Here is a 17,895-nt window from a genome sequence, read left to right on the forward strand (position 1 = left end):
ACGTTAGGAAGGCAGAAGCCCAACTTGAACTCAGATTGGCCACTGCAGTAAAAGACAATAAAAAATCCTTTTATAAATATGTCAATGGCAAAAGAAGAACCAGTGATAATTCTCATCCTTTACTTGATGCAGCAGGGAATGTGGCCACTGAGGACAAGGAGAAGGCTGAGGTCCTCAATGCCTTCTTTACATCTGCCTTTAATAGCCAGACCAGTTATCCTTTGGGCATTTTATGCCCTGATCTGGAAGTCTGGGACGCTACTCAGAAAGCACCCACAGAGATTCAGGTGGAGACAGTCAGAGAGCTTGTCCTCCATCTGGACTGTCACAAGTCCATGGGACTGGATGGCCTACAACCTCGGGTGCTGAGGGAGCTGGCAGGGGTGATTGCTGAGCCGCTCTCAACCATCTGTCAGCGCTTCTGGTTAACTGGAGAGGTCCCAGAGGACTGGAGGCTTGCTGATGTGACTCCCATCTTCAAGAAGGGCCGTAAGGAGGATCTGGGGAACTATAGGCCTGTTGGCCTGACCTTGGTACCGGGGGAAGTAATGGAGCAAATCATCTTGGGGGAGATCACACGGCATGTGCGTAGTGTCCAGGGGATCAGGCCCAGCCAGCACCGGTTCATGAAAGGCAGGTCGTGCTTGACCAACCTCATCTCCTTCTACGACTGGGTGACCAGACTGGTAGATGAGGGAAAGGCTGTTGATGTAGTCTACCTAGACTTCACCAAAGCCTTTGACACGGTCTCTCACAGGATTCTTCTGGGGAAACTGGCTGCCTGTGGCCTGGACAGGTATACACTCCTTTGGGTAAGAAACTGGCTAGAGGGCCGTGCCCAACGGGTAGTGGTTAATGAAGCTAAGTCCAGCTGGCGACCTGTTTCATGTGGTGTCCCCCAGGGGTTGGTGCTGGGGTCTATCTTGTTTAATATTTTTATTGATGGCCTAGATGAGGGGATTGAGTGTACCCTCAGTAAGTTTGCAGATGACACCAAGTTGGGAGGTGGTTGGTTGACCTGCCTGAGGTTAGGGAGGCCCTTCAGAGGGATCTAGATAAGCTGGATCACTGAGCTAAGGTGAGTGGGATGAAGATCAACAAGGCGAAGTGCCGGGTCCTGCACTTTGGCCACAACAACCCCATGCAGCGTTATAGGCATGGGGATGAGTGGCTGGATGATTGTGAAGAGGAAAGGGACCTAGGGTGTTGGTTGATGCTTGGCTGAACATGAGCCGACAGTGTGCCCAGGAGGCCAAGAGGGCCAACGGCATCCTGGCGTGCATTAGAAATAGTGTGGCCAGCAGGAGCAGGGAGGTGATCATCCCCCTGTACTCAGCACTGGTGAGGCCGCACCTCAAGTATTCTGTTCAGTTTTAGGCCCCTCACTACAGGAAAGACATTGAGGCCCTGGAGCGTGTCCAGAGAAGGGCAACAAAACTGGTGAGGGGACTAGAGCACAAGTCTTATGAGGAGTGGCTGAGGGAACTGGCATTGTTTAGTCTGGAGAAGAGGAGGCTCAGGGGAGACCTCATCACTGCACACTACAACTTCCTGAAGGGAGGTTGTGGTGAAGAGGGGTTTGGCCTCTTCTCCCAGGCAACGAACAGGACCCAGGGAAATAGCTGCAAGTTGTTTCAAAAGAGGTTTAGGTTAGACTTAAGGAAGAACTTTTTCTCTCAGAGAGTGGTCAGGCACTGGATGGCCTGCCATGGGAGGTGGTGGAGTCGCCATCTCTGGCAGTGTTCAAGAAGCACCTGGATGAGGAACTGCAAGATATGGTTTAGTGCTTGTGGTAGTGTGAAGACGGTTGGACTAGATGATCTTGCAGGTCATTTCCAACCTTGTGATTCTATGATTCTATGATCTCCTAAACCAACTGTGTCCGTAATCTTCCCCTTTCTACACCCTGGTTATGTTCAGGAGGGGAGTCTCTGGGAAAGGGAAAACTAAACAGCTGCTGTGCTCACAGTCCTGGGGAGCCTTTTCGATGCCCATCACAGTCTGGTGCAAAACCTTTTTCCTAACACCCACCTTGCCCTCCCTTGTCACAGCTCCATGCCATGCCTTGGGCCCTGTTGCTTTCCCTAGGGAGGAGAGCTCAGCACTGCCCTCCACTCCCTGTGAGGAGCTACAGCCACCATGAGGGCTTCCCTCAGCCTGATCTGCTCTGAGCTGAGCAAACTCACAGACCTCAGCCATTCCTCACACTTCTTGCCCTCTAGATCTTTCACTGTCTTTGTAGACTCCTGTGCAGGCTTTCTAGTAGTTCCATATTTTTCCTGTACTGTAGCATCCAAAAGTGCACCCTGTGCAGGAGGTGAGGCTGCACCAACACAGAGCAAAGCAGGACAATCTGTTCCCTGTTCTGCTGGCAGTGCTGAGCCTAGTGCACCGAATGGTACAGTTGGCCCTTGTAGCTGCCAGGGTACAATGCTGACACAAATTCATCTTGCCCTCAACCAATCCAGCTGAATTACCCTTGGGTGAAACCAAAGACTGTTTTCAAGGGCAAACTGAAGTTATACAGAAACTCCCTAAAATTTTAACACTTTTTTTTTAATATATATCTTACATTACAAAAACAGCCCCCCATTTCAGTAATCATAGAATCATGGATTTGTAGAATCCATTCATCACAAATTCTGCTGAAACATCTAAAAATCTGTGGACCTACTCAGGTATTCTGAGAGGAGCAGAAAGACATCTCATAAATATGTGGCTTAGAGGCTGTTACAATTGCAGGAGTTTTGTATTTCTTTTCTCACCATGGGGCAATTAACTTTGCACCTGGCTTGATGGCTGCAAGTGGGTCTCATCTGTCCCAAAAGGAGAAATGGATCGTAGCCCAGGAACTGTCTGGGCTCACTGAGAGGGCTTTGAAATGGGTATGAAGGGTAAAAGGTATAAAACCAGGCTTGCTAGAGATAAGCCTGGAGGAATAATAATGGGACTCGGCGTGAGGAAAGGGTCTCAGCTGAAGTGCATTTACACCAGTGCCATAGTATGGCAGGTAATTATGGCTTTGTTACCATTATTGAAACATAATGGAATTGCTCCCATGACTGGCATGCTGCGATGGATGATTATAAGCTCTTCAGAAGTGACAATCAAGGAAGGAGGGACAGTGGTGTGGATCTTTATGTTAGAGTATGTTTTAATGTTGTTAAGCTTTGGGCTAGGAATGATAAGGTTGAATCTCTATAGGCAGGGATCAGAGGGAGGGCCAATAAAGCTGACACTGTGGTGGGGATCTGTTATAGACCACCTAATCAGGATGAAGAGATGGATGAGGCATTCTGTGAGCAGCTGGTAGAAGTTATGCAATTGCCAGCCCTTGGTCTCATGGGGGACTTCAACTTCTGTGATATATAAGGGAAATAAAATCGAGTGCAGAAGAAGCAGTCTAGGAGGCTTCTAGAGTGTCTGGAACATAACTTCCAGGTGGTAAGAGAGTTTGCCAGGGAAGGTGCCCCACTAGACCTGCTGTTCGCAAAATAGAGTGGTGGGAGATGTGGAGGCTGGGACCTGTCTTGGAGAGAGTGACCACAAAGTGGTAAAGTTCTCTGGTTTTGGTAAGTCAGGAAGAGAGGAGCAAAACTGCTACTTCGGACTTCCCTTGGATAAGTACATTCTTGGTTGGGTAAAGAACTAGCTGGAGGGCCAGGTCCAGACTGTGGTGGTGAATGGTGTTACATCCAGATGTTAACCAGTCATGAGTTGTGTTTCTGGCTGGTCCTGTTTAATATCCTTACTTGTGAGCTGGGTGAGGGGTCTGAGTGCGCTCTTGGTAAGTTTGCATATGACAGTAAGCTAGGAGGAAGTGTCAGTCTGCCTGGGAGTAGGGAGACCCTACAGAGGGATCTGGACAGGCTGGATTGCTGGGCTGAGACCAGTAGAATGAAGTTCAACAAGACCAAATGCCAGATCCTGTGCTTTTGGCTGCAACAATTCCAAGCTTCAGGCAGAGTGGATGGGAGACTGTGTGGAAGAAATGAACCTGGGAGTGCTGGTTGACACTCAGCTAAACATGAGCCAACACTATGCCCAGGTAATTAAGACCAATGACATCCTGGCTTGTATCACAAATAGTGCTGCTAGTGGGAGCGGGAGGTAATCATCCCTCTGTACTCAGCTCTGATGAGACTGCATCTTGAGTGCTAGGTTCAGTTTTTGTCCCTTCACTACAAGAAAAACAGTAAGACCCTGGAGCATTTCCAGAAAAGGATAACAAAGCTGATGAGGGGTCCTATCAGGAGTGACTGAGGGAACTAGGATCAGATGATCCCTAGTTCTGGAGAAGAGAGGGTCAGGAGACATCTTCTGACTTTCTCTTTTCCTGAAAGGAGGTTGGGATGAGGCAAAGGTCAGCCTCTTCTTCGAGGTAACTAGCAATAGGACTGGAGGATGAAGTATGACTGATAGATCAATTATATAAATGTTATTTTAGACAGATATAGCAAGTCTCTGTGGACAAGATAGAAATAACAAAGTAATATCTTTGCCAACAGCCAAATGTTGCTTGGGGAATTCTTTTTCTAAAGCAAAAAGTTAGTGGAATAGAAAAAATATCTCAATCCTTGAGATAAAAGAGCATTTCAAAGAGCCAATACCAGTAACAATTCTTACTACTGTAGATAATGTGAGATACAATTCATTTTTTGTTTTAATTTAGGCACTGCAGATATTTAAAGACAGGAAAGAGAGTAAAAGTTAATAGAACATTGCTAAAGATTCTTTCAAAATGGTCTAGTAAAGCAAACTCCAGAAAGAAGCAAATGCACCAACCATCTATAGAGCAGTTCAGACTTAAGCCTTGCTTAAGCCTAGCAAGCTCACTGAATTTGCTTTTGATCATGAATAATTAGTCAAATGACTTTTTCATGTCTCTTTCCATTAAACAAGTGAGAAAACTAAATGTTTCTGCTCGTCCTCTCTTCCACAAGCTGACACAGGCTATGAAAACAAATGAGGTAAGGTAAGTATGACTTTTTTTCATTTAAACTTTCTCAGCCAAGTAGATTGTTTATCTATTTCTCTCCCTTAGGGTACAAGCAAATGTGTACTAGAGTAAATGACTCATGATAGCAAGAGAGCAATACAAACACCTATCTCCATTCCAAAAATACTCCAGTCCTTTACTAGCAAAATGAACAGAGAAAATGTGAGAAGACATGGAAGACTTATCTCTGAAACTGCCACTGTATTCTGTAAGAAAACCCTTCAGAAGAAGAAGAAAACAGCAGCAACATTAGAATAATCTTCCACTCTCTCTCATCTCCCTCCAGAAGGATGGCACTGCAGCTAATATGACTTGATTTCATGGGACTGACAGTGAGACAAAGATCTCTCTTCTCTTCACTTATGAATGCAATTGGATTCTTCATGTTTTTATAGCAGTGCCAAGCAGTTACTTCTTTAATACTAAACAGAATATCTAGATTGAAGATTTTATTTTCTAATTTATTGGAAACAAGGCATGAAATTATAACAGTTGGTAGTTATGCATTGCAGAGCTTCTATAGTTCAGCGTGAGGAAACAAGCAAAGATATAATTCTGAATTATTGATGACTTGTGTAGCACACTAGTAAGAAGAGTGGAAGTTGAAACTGGAGACGTGAAACTGCACAAAGAGAGTCACCTAGGAAAGAAAAAAAAAAATAATGGAAAGCAAGACGATTTACCTCAGCAACATTGGAGAAAGACATCAGTTTTGGTCACAGTACTCCAGGTGGGGCCTCATGAGGACAGAGTGAGGCCCCTTTCCCTGCTGGCCATTGCTTTTCTGATGCAGCCCAGAATACTGTTGGCCTTCTGGGCTGCAAGCACACACTGTTGAATCATGCCCAGCTTTTTGTCCACCAGGACCCCTAAGTCCTTCTCTGTAAGGATTCTCTTAACATTCTCCTAGTCTGTACACATATCTGGGATTGCCCAAGTGCAATACCTTGCACCTGGACATGTTGAATCTCATTAGATATTCATATGTCTGCTTTTTGAGCCTGTCCAGATTTCTATGAATGGTATCCTTCCCTTGCTGAAGGTATACTTGATCCCACTGCCTATGTTGTTGATCAAGATGCTGAAGAGCTCCAGCCTCCATCTGGACTTGGAGCTGTTGACAAGAACAACTGGCTATGATCATCCAACTAAATCTTTATCCACCTAATTGTCCAGCCTTCAAATCCATATCTCTCCAATTTAAAGTCAAGGATGTAGTGTGGCACCAAGCTAAAGACCTTGTACAAGTCCAGGTAGATGACATCAGCTGCCCTTCCTTGCAGAGATAACATTACTCCACTACAGAAGGCTCTCAGATTGGTCAAATATGACCTGCCCTTTGTGAAGCCATTTTATATGTAAAGGATCACCTTCTCATCTCCAATGTGCCTTATCATCTCTTCCAGAAGAATCTACTAAATGATCTTCCCGGGCACAGAGCTGATGCTCACCGGCCTGTAGTTCCCTGAGTTTTCCTTTCCCCCTTTCTTGAACTTGGAAGTGAAGTTTTCCTTTTTCCAGTCACTACAGACTTTGTCTGATTGTCTGACAGCCATGACTTTTCAAATATGATGGAGAGTGTCTGGCAACCACATCAGCCAATTGCTTCTGAAGCTTGAGATACATATGGTCTGACCCCATAGACTTCAACACATTCAGCCTTATGAGGTGGTCTTGGACTTTCTCTGCTCTTACACTGGGGGAGATTTTGTTCTCTTAAACCCCACTTAGAAGTTCACTGACACAAGAGGCATGGGAAACCTGACTGCCAGTGAAAACCATGGCAGAGAATTCATTAAGTATCTGAGCCTTCTCCATATCTGATAATGCCAGGTCTCCCTTCCATCAGAAGAGGGGTGGTCAGCAGGGAGAGAGAGGAGATTTTCCCTCTCTACTCTGCTTTTATTAGGCCCCATCTAGAGTACTGTGTCCATGTCTGGAGCCCCCAGTATAAGAAAGACAGGGAGCTGTTGGACAGGATCCAGAGGAGGGCCACAAAGATGATCAGGGGACTGGAGCTTACAAAGATAGGCTGAGGGAGCTGGACTTGTTCAGCCTGGAGAAAAGAAGGCTGTGGGGTGACCTCATTGCAGCCTTTCAGTACCTAAAGGGAGCCTACAAACAGGAGGGGAATCAACTCTTTGAAAGGATAGGACAACGGGAAATGGTTTTAAGTTGAGGGAGGGAAGATTTAGGTTGGATGTCAGGGGGAAGTTCTTTACAGAGAGAGTGGTGAGGTGCTGGAACAGCTGCCCAGAGAAGTTGTGGATGCCCCATCCCTGACAGTGTTCAAAGTCAGATTGGATGGGGCCCTGGGCAGCCTGGTCTAGGAATATGGAGATTGGTGGCCCTGCATGTGGCAGGGAGGTTGGAGATTCATGATCCTTGAGGTCCCTTCCAACCCTGGCCGTTCTGTGATTCTGTGATTTTCATTTATCAGAGGGGTATAAACTCCTTTGCCTGTCTCTTCCATCCAATATATTTAAAGAAACCCTTCTTATTTGTTGGTTTGGTTGTTGGTTTTGTTTTTGTTTTTTTTTTTCAAATCCCTTGACAAGCTTGATTCTGTTCATGCTTTCCTGATCCCATTCCTGCATATCTGGACAACATCCCTTTATACTTTCAAGGCCACCTATCCCTGCTTCCACTGCTTATACTTTTCCTCTACTTCCCTCAGCCTGACCAGCAGGTCCTTGCTCAACTGTGCTGGTTTCCTGTCTTATTGTTCTGATTTCTTATTTTGTGAGGTGAAGAACTCTTGTACTCTTGGAAAGGCATCCTGAAAATGCTGCCAATTCTGTTCTGTTCCTTTCTACCTGAGGACAGTTTCCAAAGGGATCTCATCCAATAATTCCTTGAACTGCCTGAAGTTCACTCTCTTGAAAATCAGGGCTCTGAATCCGCTCTTTGCCAGGCCTTCATTCCCCAAAATCACAAATTTGACCGGCATGGCAGCTGTCATCTTAGCCTCTTTATTGATCTCTTACACACTGATGAGCACCAGGTCCAGTAACACTTCACCTCTGATAGATCTGTCCAATACATGAACCAGAATGTTGTAGTTAATGAACTCCTGGAGACTCCTGGATTGCTTGCAGCTTGCTGAGTTGTTTTTATAGCAGATATTACTGTGGGAGGTTGAAATCCCCAATTAGGATGACAGCCTGCAAGCACAATGCCTCTTGCAGCTGAAGCACAAAGGTCTCATCAACAGGCTCCCTTTGATCAGGTGGCCTGTAGTAAACCCCAACCACCAGTTCTATGTTAATCCAGTCCCTAATTTTAACCCACAAACTCAACCCGTTCATGACTGTTACTCAGAGGCAGCTCTTCAAAGCCTACCAACTTCTCAACATAGAGGGCAACTTCCTCACCTCTCCTCCTTTGCCTATTCCTTCTAAAAAACTTATAGTCCTCAATTATGGTATTCCAGTCATGTGAGTCATCCCACCATGTTTCTGTGATAGCCATAAAATCATTTTTCCAATTGCATCATGGTTTCTAATTCCTCTTGCTTATTTCCTGCACTGTGTACATTAGTATAGAGGTACTTCAGCTGGGCTTTCAGCAGTATTACATTCTTAGAGGAGCCCTATCAAAAAACTCTGGGATACATTCGAGGTTATCCTCCACTGCTTCTTTACTGCTCTCTAACTCTTCTCTGATTCCTCATCAGTATATCCCCTTCCTCCAACAAATCTAGTTTAAAGCCTGGGTGATGAGCACAGACAGCTTGCTGCCTAGTGTATTCTTGCCCCTCCAGGTCAATTGTGATCCATCTCACATCAACCTTCCCAGTTGATCAAAGTTATATCCAAAACCATAGAAGCCAAAGCCATCCTCCACGCAGCCATTCATTCAACTAGTCTGTTCTTCTCCTTCCCCCAACCAGGAGGACTGAGGAGAACACCATCTGCATTGTTGCAGAGTCTTCTGTGTCCAACTGACCTTTCCTCCATTATTAATTAGATATCCTTTGAAACATTATTGGTCACTGTTCCAACATCAGAAATGGACTCCCCACAAAATACTCTAATTATCGTTCAATTTTTTCATTTATTTCATTAAATTCAAAAAGGAATTATATTACTAAAAAAGATGTTAAAAATAAATACCTATGTAATATATGTTTTCAATACTCACAACACCCGTTTATATAAAAGAAATAAATTGCAAAAGTAATAGGACATCTGTATCATTTTTAGTGGCTAGAACATATAGCCCTTGAATATGTACTAGGAGATAAGCTTATGAGCATCTTTACCTAAAAGATATTCAATCAGCCTTGTTCACAGATGTTTTAAATGGTAGCAGATACTGAACATTTGTTATTGTGAAAAAGATAAATATTTCCAGTTTAAGTTCTTACTACAGCAGGTCTCACATCCCTTTGGGAAGTAACAAATCAGTTTGCAGGTCTTAAAGGAAATTCAGGTGAACTCAAGTGCAATCAGAAACAGAGTATGAGATATTCCCAAAGGAGCTCCACATCAGTTGTGCAATCCTGAATCCAAAACGCTGCTGAACTATTACAAATATCTTAATAAAATACATCAAAAAAGCAAAAAAGAGTTACTATAAATTGTTCCTGTGCACACAACATATTTTTACTGTTTCTATATCAGATCTTAACATTGATACTTCAAAATGACTAAATAATTACATAGATAATCTTCCCAAATAAAAGTTAGGAGTTGGCAGGACTTGTGGAAAGGGCTCTAAACTAGATATGAAGGGGGAAGGGGATAAAACCAGGCCCACTAGAGATGAGCCTGTGGCAGTGGTAATGGGACTAGGGGTGAGGTGAGGGGCTCAGCTGAAATGCATCTACACCAGTGCACGCAGCATGGGCAACAAACAAGAAGAGTTGGAAGCCATTGTGTGGCAGGCTAACTATGACCTAGTTGCCATGTGTAAAGATCAGGGGAAGGGCTGACAAGGCAGACTTCCTGGTGGGCGTCTGCTACAGACTGCCAAACCAGAATGAAGAAACAGATGAGGAGTTCTACAATCAGCTGGCGGAAGCTGTACGATCACCAGCCCTTGTCCTCATGGGGGACTCCAACTTCCCTGACATATGCTGGGAATACAACACAGTGCAGAAGAAGCAATCTAGGAAGTTTCTGGAGTATATGGAAGATAACTTTCTGACGCAGCTGGTGAGAGAGCCTACGAGAGGAGCTGCCCTACTAGACCTGCTGTTTGCAAACTAAGAAGGTCTGGTGAGAGATGTGGAGGTCGGGGGCTGTCTTGAACTGAGTGACCATGAAATGACAGAGTTCTCGATTCTTGGTGGAGCCAGGAGGGGGAACAGAAAACTTTGACTTTGAATTGTTCAGAAGGCAGTAGGGGGAATCCCCTGGTTTCAGTCTTAGAGAGTAAAGGGGTCCAAGATGGCTGGTCACTCTTCAAGAAGGAAGTCTTAAAGGCGCAGGAGCTGGCTGTCTCCCTGAGCAGCAAAATGAGCCGGCGGGGAAGAAAACTGGTGTGGATGAGCAGGGAGCTATTCTTGAGGCTCTGTGAGAAAAAGAGAATCTACCTCCTGTGGAAGAAGCGAGGGGTGACTCAGAAAGAGTGCAGAGAAGTTTTTAAGATGTGTAGAGAGAAAATCAGAAAGGCAAAAGCCCAGCTTGAACTCAACCTCGCCGCTGGGGTAAAAAGGAACAAGAAAGCCTTTCACAAATACATCAGCGGTAAGAGGAGGACTCAGGAGAATCTTCATTCTTTGGATGAGGCTGGGAATGTGACCACTGAGGATAAGGAAAATGCAGAGGTTCTGAATGACTTCTTTATGTCTGTCTTTACAGGTCAGATCAGGTATCCTCACCAGAGACAGTGGTGAGGTGCTGGAACAGCTGCCCAGAGAGGTTGTGGATGCCCCATCCATCCCTGGAGGTGTTCAAGGCCAGATTGGATGCGGCCCTGGGCAGTCTGATATAGTATTGAATGTGGAGGTTGGTGGCCCTGCATGTGGAAGGGGGGTTGGAGATTCATGATCCTTGAGGTCCCTTCCAACCCTGGCCATTCTGTGATTCTGTGAAAACAGGAAAGGTTTAAAATGAGTTTTTAAAGGAAATAATGGTATCTGGTTCATGAGGACAGACAAAAAATATCAAAACCAAACCTACTGTTGCTCAGAAGAGCAGCTTTTGAATCGAAATCAATGTGTTAAACTATGACTATTCTTACACATAGTTGAGACTAACTCAGAAGAATAAAGCAAACTAATTTCCGTGTATAGCTTCTTAAGACCAATAATGAATAATCTTAGACTAGGGTTTCTCATATCTGAAATATATTAACAACAACATTAACAACTGGAGGTACTGCATAATACAAGTTTCAAGTCTTACCTTTTTTTAGTCACCATTGCACACTCAGTTTTCTAGAATGGTGGTAAAAGTTAAATAGCATGAATATCACTGGTTTCCAATTTTCAGTCACTAATACTTGACTTTTGCTTATTTTGAAGTTTCTATTAAAGCTAAGATGACAAATCATGTTTATCAATTCATAATGAGATCACACCATGTCATACCTGAGCTGCAGAAACTTGACTACTCAAAACACCACAACATTATTCAAGGTTCCTAAATTATTCCATTATTTTGTCCTATATTAATTTCCCTGTTTATCAAAACTAAGTGCTTTGACAGTCAAATTTAATATATTATAATTACATGATATTCTGCTCTGATGAACTGTTACTCCAGAAAGTGAAAAAATGAGAATAACTCCAGACTAGGCATGTTCCTGTTCTTCCCACCTTATTTAACATGCAGTTACAAATTCTGTATAGGAGCATTTTTGAAGAACATGATTCATAAATATGAAAAATTTTCAGCAAATTTTCTTCCCCCGCATACACTAAGTACCTTATTATTTATATTGCTTTTCCTCTGGCAAAAAAAAAAAAAAAGTATGTCATAATATTGATAGAGTCTACTTAAGGCTTTATTACATACAAATCTGATATTTATATTTAAATACATATTCTTAGAATATTTTCATTAACAGATCTTAACTTCCCAAAAAGCCAGTTTCCACAAAGATTGCCAGTTGCAGTTACATTACTGAGAGCATTTTGGTTAGTTTCTAGAGCAAACAGCAATCATTGCAGATGCAGAAAAAGAGGAAGGGGATTTAAAAAAAAGTGATTAATGATTAAATTTTTAATGATTAAAAAAATGATTCAGTGATGCAGGTGGAGACAGTCAGAGAGCTTGTCCTCCATCTGGACTGTCACAAGTCCATGGGACTGGATGGCCTACAACCTCGGGTGCTGAGGGAGCTGGCAGGGGTGATTGCTGAGCCGCTCTCAACCATCTGTCAGCGCTTCTGGTTAACTGGAGAGGTCCCAGAGGACTGGAGGCTTGCTGATGTGACTCCCATCTTCAAGAAGGGCCGTAAGGAGGATCTGGGGAACTATAGGCCTGTTGGCCTGACCTTGGTACCGGGGGAAGTAATGGAGCAAATCATCTTGGGGGAGATCACACGGCATGTGCGTAGTGTCCAGGGGATCAGGCCCAGCCAGCACCGGTTCATGAAAGGCAGGTCGTGCTTGACCAACCTCATCTCCTTCTACGACTGGGTGACCAGACTGGTAGATGAGGGAAAGGCTGTTGATGTAGTCTACCTAGACTTCACCAAAGCCTTTGACACGGTCTCTCACAGGATTCTTCTGGGGAAACTGGCTGCCTGTGGCCTGGACAGGTATACACTCCTTTGGGTAAGAAACTGGCTAGAGGGCCGTGCCCAACGGGTAGTGGTTAATGAAGCTAAGTCCAGCTGGCGACCTGTTTCATGTGGTGTCCCCCAGGGGTTGGTGCTGGGGTCTATCTTGTTTAATATTTTTATTGATGGCCTAGATGAGGGGATTGAGTGTACCCTCAGTAAGTTTGCAGATGACACCAAGTTGGGAGGTGGTTGGTTGACCTGCCTGAGGTTAGGGAGGCCCTTCAGAGGGATCTAGATAAGCTGGATCACTGAGCTAAGGTGAGTGGGATGAAGATCAACAAGGCGAAGTGCCGGGTCCTGCACTTTGGCCACAACAACCCCATGCAGCGTTATAGGCTTGGGGACAAGTGGCTGGATGATTGTGAAGAGGAAAGGGACCTAGGGTGTTGGTTGATGCTTGGCTGAACATGAGCCGACAGTGTGCTCAGGAGGCCAAGAGGGCCAACGGCATCCTGGCGTGCATTAGAAATAGTGTGGCCAGCAGGAGCAGGGAGGTGATCATCCCCCTGTACTCAGCACTGGTGAGGCCGCACCTCAAGTATTCTGTTCAGTTTTAGGCCCCTCACTGCAGACATTGTAGAAGAAAGACATTGAGGCCCTGGAGCATGTCCAGAGAAGGGCAACAAAACTGGTGAGGGGTCTGGAGCACAGATCTTATGAGGAGCAGGTGAAGGAACTGGCATTGTTTAGTCTGGAGAAGAGGAGGCTCAGGGGAGACCTCATCACTGCACACTACAACTTCCTGAAGGGAGGTTGTGGTGAAGAGGGGTTTGGCCTCTTCTCCCAGGCAACAAACAGGACCTGGGGAAATGGCCACAAGTTATACCAGAGGAGGTTTAGGTTAGACTTAAGGAAGAACTTTTTCTCTCAGAGAGTGGTCAGGCACTGGAACGGCTGCCCAGGGAGGTGGTGGAGTCACCATCCCTGGCAGTGTTCAAGAGTCACCTGGATGAGGAGCTACAAGATATGGTTTAGTGCTTGTGGTAGCAATGGTAATGGGAGGACAGTTGGACTAGATGATCTTGCAGGTCATTTCCAACCTTGTGATTCTATGATTCTAATGAAAAGAATAAACCATCTTTGATACTAGTTGTGTCAAAAATAGGGTTGTCTGATACACTCTAAAATAAATTAGAGAAGCATATGGAGATTTCAAAGTTGTTATCCGCCATGCCCTGAAATGCAGCCAGCACAGAACAATACAAAGAATGCTCTACAATTTGTTCTCTGATTCAGTTTCCTTGTGTCCTGAAAACACCAGCTTGGACAGGCAAAGAACATGGCAAACATGGTAAAAAATTTAAGAGGCAGATCTATACTGAGATCAAACTGTAAGTTTTCAAAATTACAGAATTAACTGCATTATTTTTCAGAATAGTTAAGCAAACAGTTCTTAAGTTTGATAAATACAGATTATTTGACATGCCATGACATTCATCATTATTTCTGCAATGCACAAAGTAACAGAAAGATATAGAACTTTTAAAATTGTTGTAATTCATTCACAAACACAGGTCATGGTATGATAAAATTTTGATAACATTTACCCAAAAGACTTGCCATATTTTTTTTTCTCTAGGTTTAGGTCTAGGATTTCTAGCTTTTATCTCTCACTTCTCATTATATATCTTATCAGTAAGTTATAATTATTTCAATGGAAAAATATGCTGTACAATTTCTGATGACAGCAAGCCAGAAATCCTAAGAGATAACAAGAGGAAACACAACTCTTAAGGGTAGAATGAGGACTATCAGTGCGCATGGGTATTCTCAGCAAATGAAAGTTGGTTATGCTTCTTAATCAGATCATAGTGTTCTTCATTTTAAGTTGCACGTTTAAGTTTTGTTCCCATCCTAAATATTTGGTTTAGGTCAGAGATAGTTTCCAACACTTTTTGAGACAGTACAGGAAAAGAGTGACTATGTCCTTCCTATACATACCTTGTTCAAGACAAAACAAACTGAAGATAGAAACCAAAGAAAAGCATAATAAGTAAAATTAAATAATTAAACTAACGATGTCTACTTTAAGGAGTTTATTACTATGATGCACAATCAGGTTACATTCTTGGAAAAGGTATTTTTATGTCTGGATCAATTTAAGATGAAGTTATTGAAATATAGGTTAGAGGAGGAACTTTTTCACTCAGAAAGTGGTGATACACTGAAACAGGCTGCCCAGAGAGGCTGTGGATGCCCTATCCCTGAAGGCATTCAAGGCCAGGCTGGATGTGGCTCTGGGCAGCCTGGTCTAGTCGCTGGCAACTCTGCCCACAGCAGGGAGATTGAAACTTGATGATCTTTGAGGTCCTTTTCAACCAGGCCACTCTATGATTCTGTGATTCTATTATTTTAATTTTCCAGCTAAATGTTCTCCATTCTCTTATCTCTCTAATTCTGTACTACACTGGGATCTTTCAATACATTTTACTGCTGTGAACAGACCACTATTTACCTGACATTATTTTTTAATCTTTTGAATTTAATAGTTTAAAGTACATGTAGTAGCAAAAATAAAAATAAAGCATAAGCAGTCAGTAATTCTTCAAATTAGTAATTGAACAATGACTTCAGTAATTGTTCAAATTAGTTATAGTCTTTCATTTTTCATTAATGACAAAGCCTGCATAAGATTTTGCTCCTGACTTTGATGCTACCCTGCACAGACTTTTGTTTCCTAAATTTACTTTCTCAGCAGTATCAAAACCACACAAACTGATGATGGTAGCAATTGAATAAAAGATAAAGATCTTATTTCTTTCAGAATCAAGAGAAGAAGAAGCATTGAGCTTTGAGATGTAATTTTCAGCTCTACTGAATACTAGATAGAGTAAAAGAAGGTATACTCTTCCTTTGTTATTCACCTCCATTCATTTAAAATTGAGTACTGAACACTGATTTATTCAGGGTGTTTATTTAGAGAGCACTATTGCTTTTAATGGTCACGTTATGACTTGATCCTTAATTCTTTGAGCAACAACAACAACAAAATCAGTTTGTTTTTCATTTCTGAACTGGTTCACACCATCTTTTGATTGTTGCCTCCTGTGGATTGTTATTTCTGTAGAGGACAGTATTTTTTTCTTCTAACCCGAACTATGCAGTGTTTGGAGAAACTCTCTGTCCTCAATACTAAGAGAATAAGAAAAAGGAATAATAATAATAATAGTGAAAAGACAAAAAATAGTAATAAAAAATAAAATAAAATAATAATAATAATAATAATAATAATAAAGAAATACATCAACCAGAAAAAGAAAATAAATTAGACCTTTTTTTTTTTTCTGCTCTTATTGTAGGTACTGTATTGATTTTAGTCTAAGTTTTACTGGATGAGGCAATTTCAGCCAGTTTGTTGTATTTTCCTTGGCAACTTGCTTGCATTTATTCTGTGAAGATAATAAACGAATGTGTTAATAAATAAATACTGTAAGAAATGTACTATTTCTTTCCCGTAAATTTTTACTCAGTATATAACTATTTCTTAATGTATTCTCAAAACTGTACAAGTAGGATACTAAGCTTGAAAGGTCTGTCTATACGTAAGCCAGTTAAGTATGATTTCTTTGATTCCAAAGTGATAAATTAATCAAAGCATTTTAAAATAGATTTAAAATGGAATAGCATCAAGTATATCAGCAACTACTGATATACTTGGTTTCTTGTTGTTCTTATTTTTGTTGTTCTTATTTCTTTTAAATATTGATACGAATGAATTTTAAAAACAATAATTCTGGTTTGCTTACTTTCACTCGCGTTTTTATTTAGCAAGTCAGAGAATGGGATTTTATTTAAAACAACTTTGCAGAAAAATGTTTTGGGTTTCTCTTCAAATCACAATGTTAAGTAGTAAACAGCATTACTATATTACCATATATAAGATATGAGAGCTGCTCCAAAAGTAATGCCTACTATTTTATGATGTTGACCCAAGATGTCAGAGGTCAGTGCTGGTAGTATGACAGTAGAGGGTGAATCTTCCCACCAAGATTCTCTTGCATTTTGTTACTGTGTAACAGATGGCATCAGAGGGGTGGTCTGACAAAATGCCATCTGACATGGCATTGATGTTGACCCAAGACATCAGAGGTCAATGCTGGTAGTATGACAGTAGAGGCTGAACCTTCCCACCGAGATTCTCTTGCATTTTGTTACTGTGTGACAGATGGCATCAGAAGGGTGATCTGACAAAATGTCATGGAAGTGCATATAAAGCAAAGGGGAGGAATTGAATTCCTTCACATGGAAGAAATGACACACACTGACATTTGTTGGCTTTTGCTGAATATTTATGGAGACCAAACAGTGAATGTGAGCACAATGAGGGCTGAGTCGTGTGTTTTAGCACCTGTGACAGCAGCAGTGGGCGCCTGCGCAGATACTTACGAGGACAGCATGTAGGCTCTTGTTCTTTGCTGACAAAAACGGTCAGGGTGGTGACTATATTGAAAAATAGTGCTTTGTAGCTGACAACTTGCTGTATTAAATAGTGCTGTTGTGATCTTTGAATCTGTTGTAATTTCCACGGAAATAAATAGTCATTACTTTTGGTGAAATCTATTTACATCTTATAGAAAAATAGTGATTCTTAAAGGCAGTCTTTTAAGAATCAAATGCTAATCTAACACAAAATATCCTGCTTTGGCAGGGGGGTTGGACTCGATCTCTGGAGGTCCCTTCCAACCGCTAAAATTCTGTGATTCAGTAGAGCTCTCACTCTTTTGTTATAGGAAGATTTTTGAGCCCTTGACAAAGAATTCCTGTTTTAGTAACACAGAAACAGAAGTAAAGGAGATATGCAAGTAGGTATGACACGTTCCGCAGTAGTTGGGAAACACGGGGAGACAAATTGTTCCAGATCTTTTACTCAAATTCATGTATTTTCCAGAAAAATTTGTCTCCTCTTCAGACAGCCAGAAAAACAGTCATTCATTCAGGTTATTTTTCAGCTTGCCTCATAAAGTTCTCCTCTCCTTCTCTGTCATCTTAAATTAATGACGTTCTTCTACTGTCATTTCCCTTCAGATCTTCCCTGTATTTACACCCATCTCTCTTATATCAGCGTCTTCTTGATAAGACTGAAAAGTCTCTGCCTTTATTCTAACTGCCAGCTCCTTCCCCATGGCCTTCCAACTGAGTTCACCGCAGTGCTCTTCAGG

The sequence above is a fragment of the Phasianus colchicus genome, chromosome 14 (assembly GCF_987193195.1).
Source record: "Phasianus colchicus chromosome 14, bPhaCol1.hap1.1, whole genome shotgun sequence".
Taxonomy (NCBI): Eukaryota; Metazoa; Chordata; class Aves; order Galliformes; family Phasianidae; genus Phasianus; species Phasianus colchicus.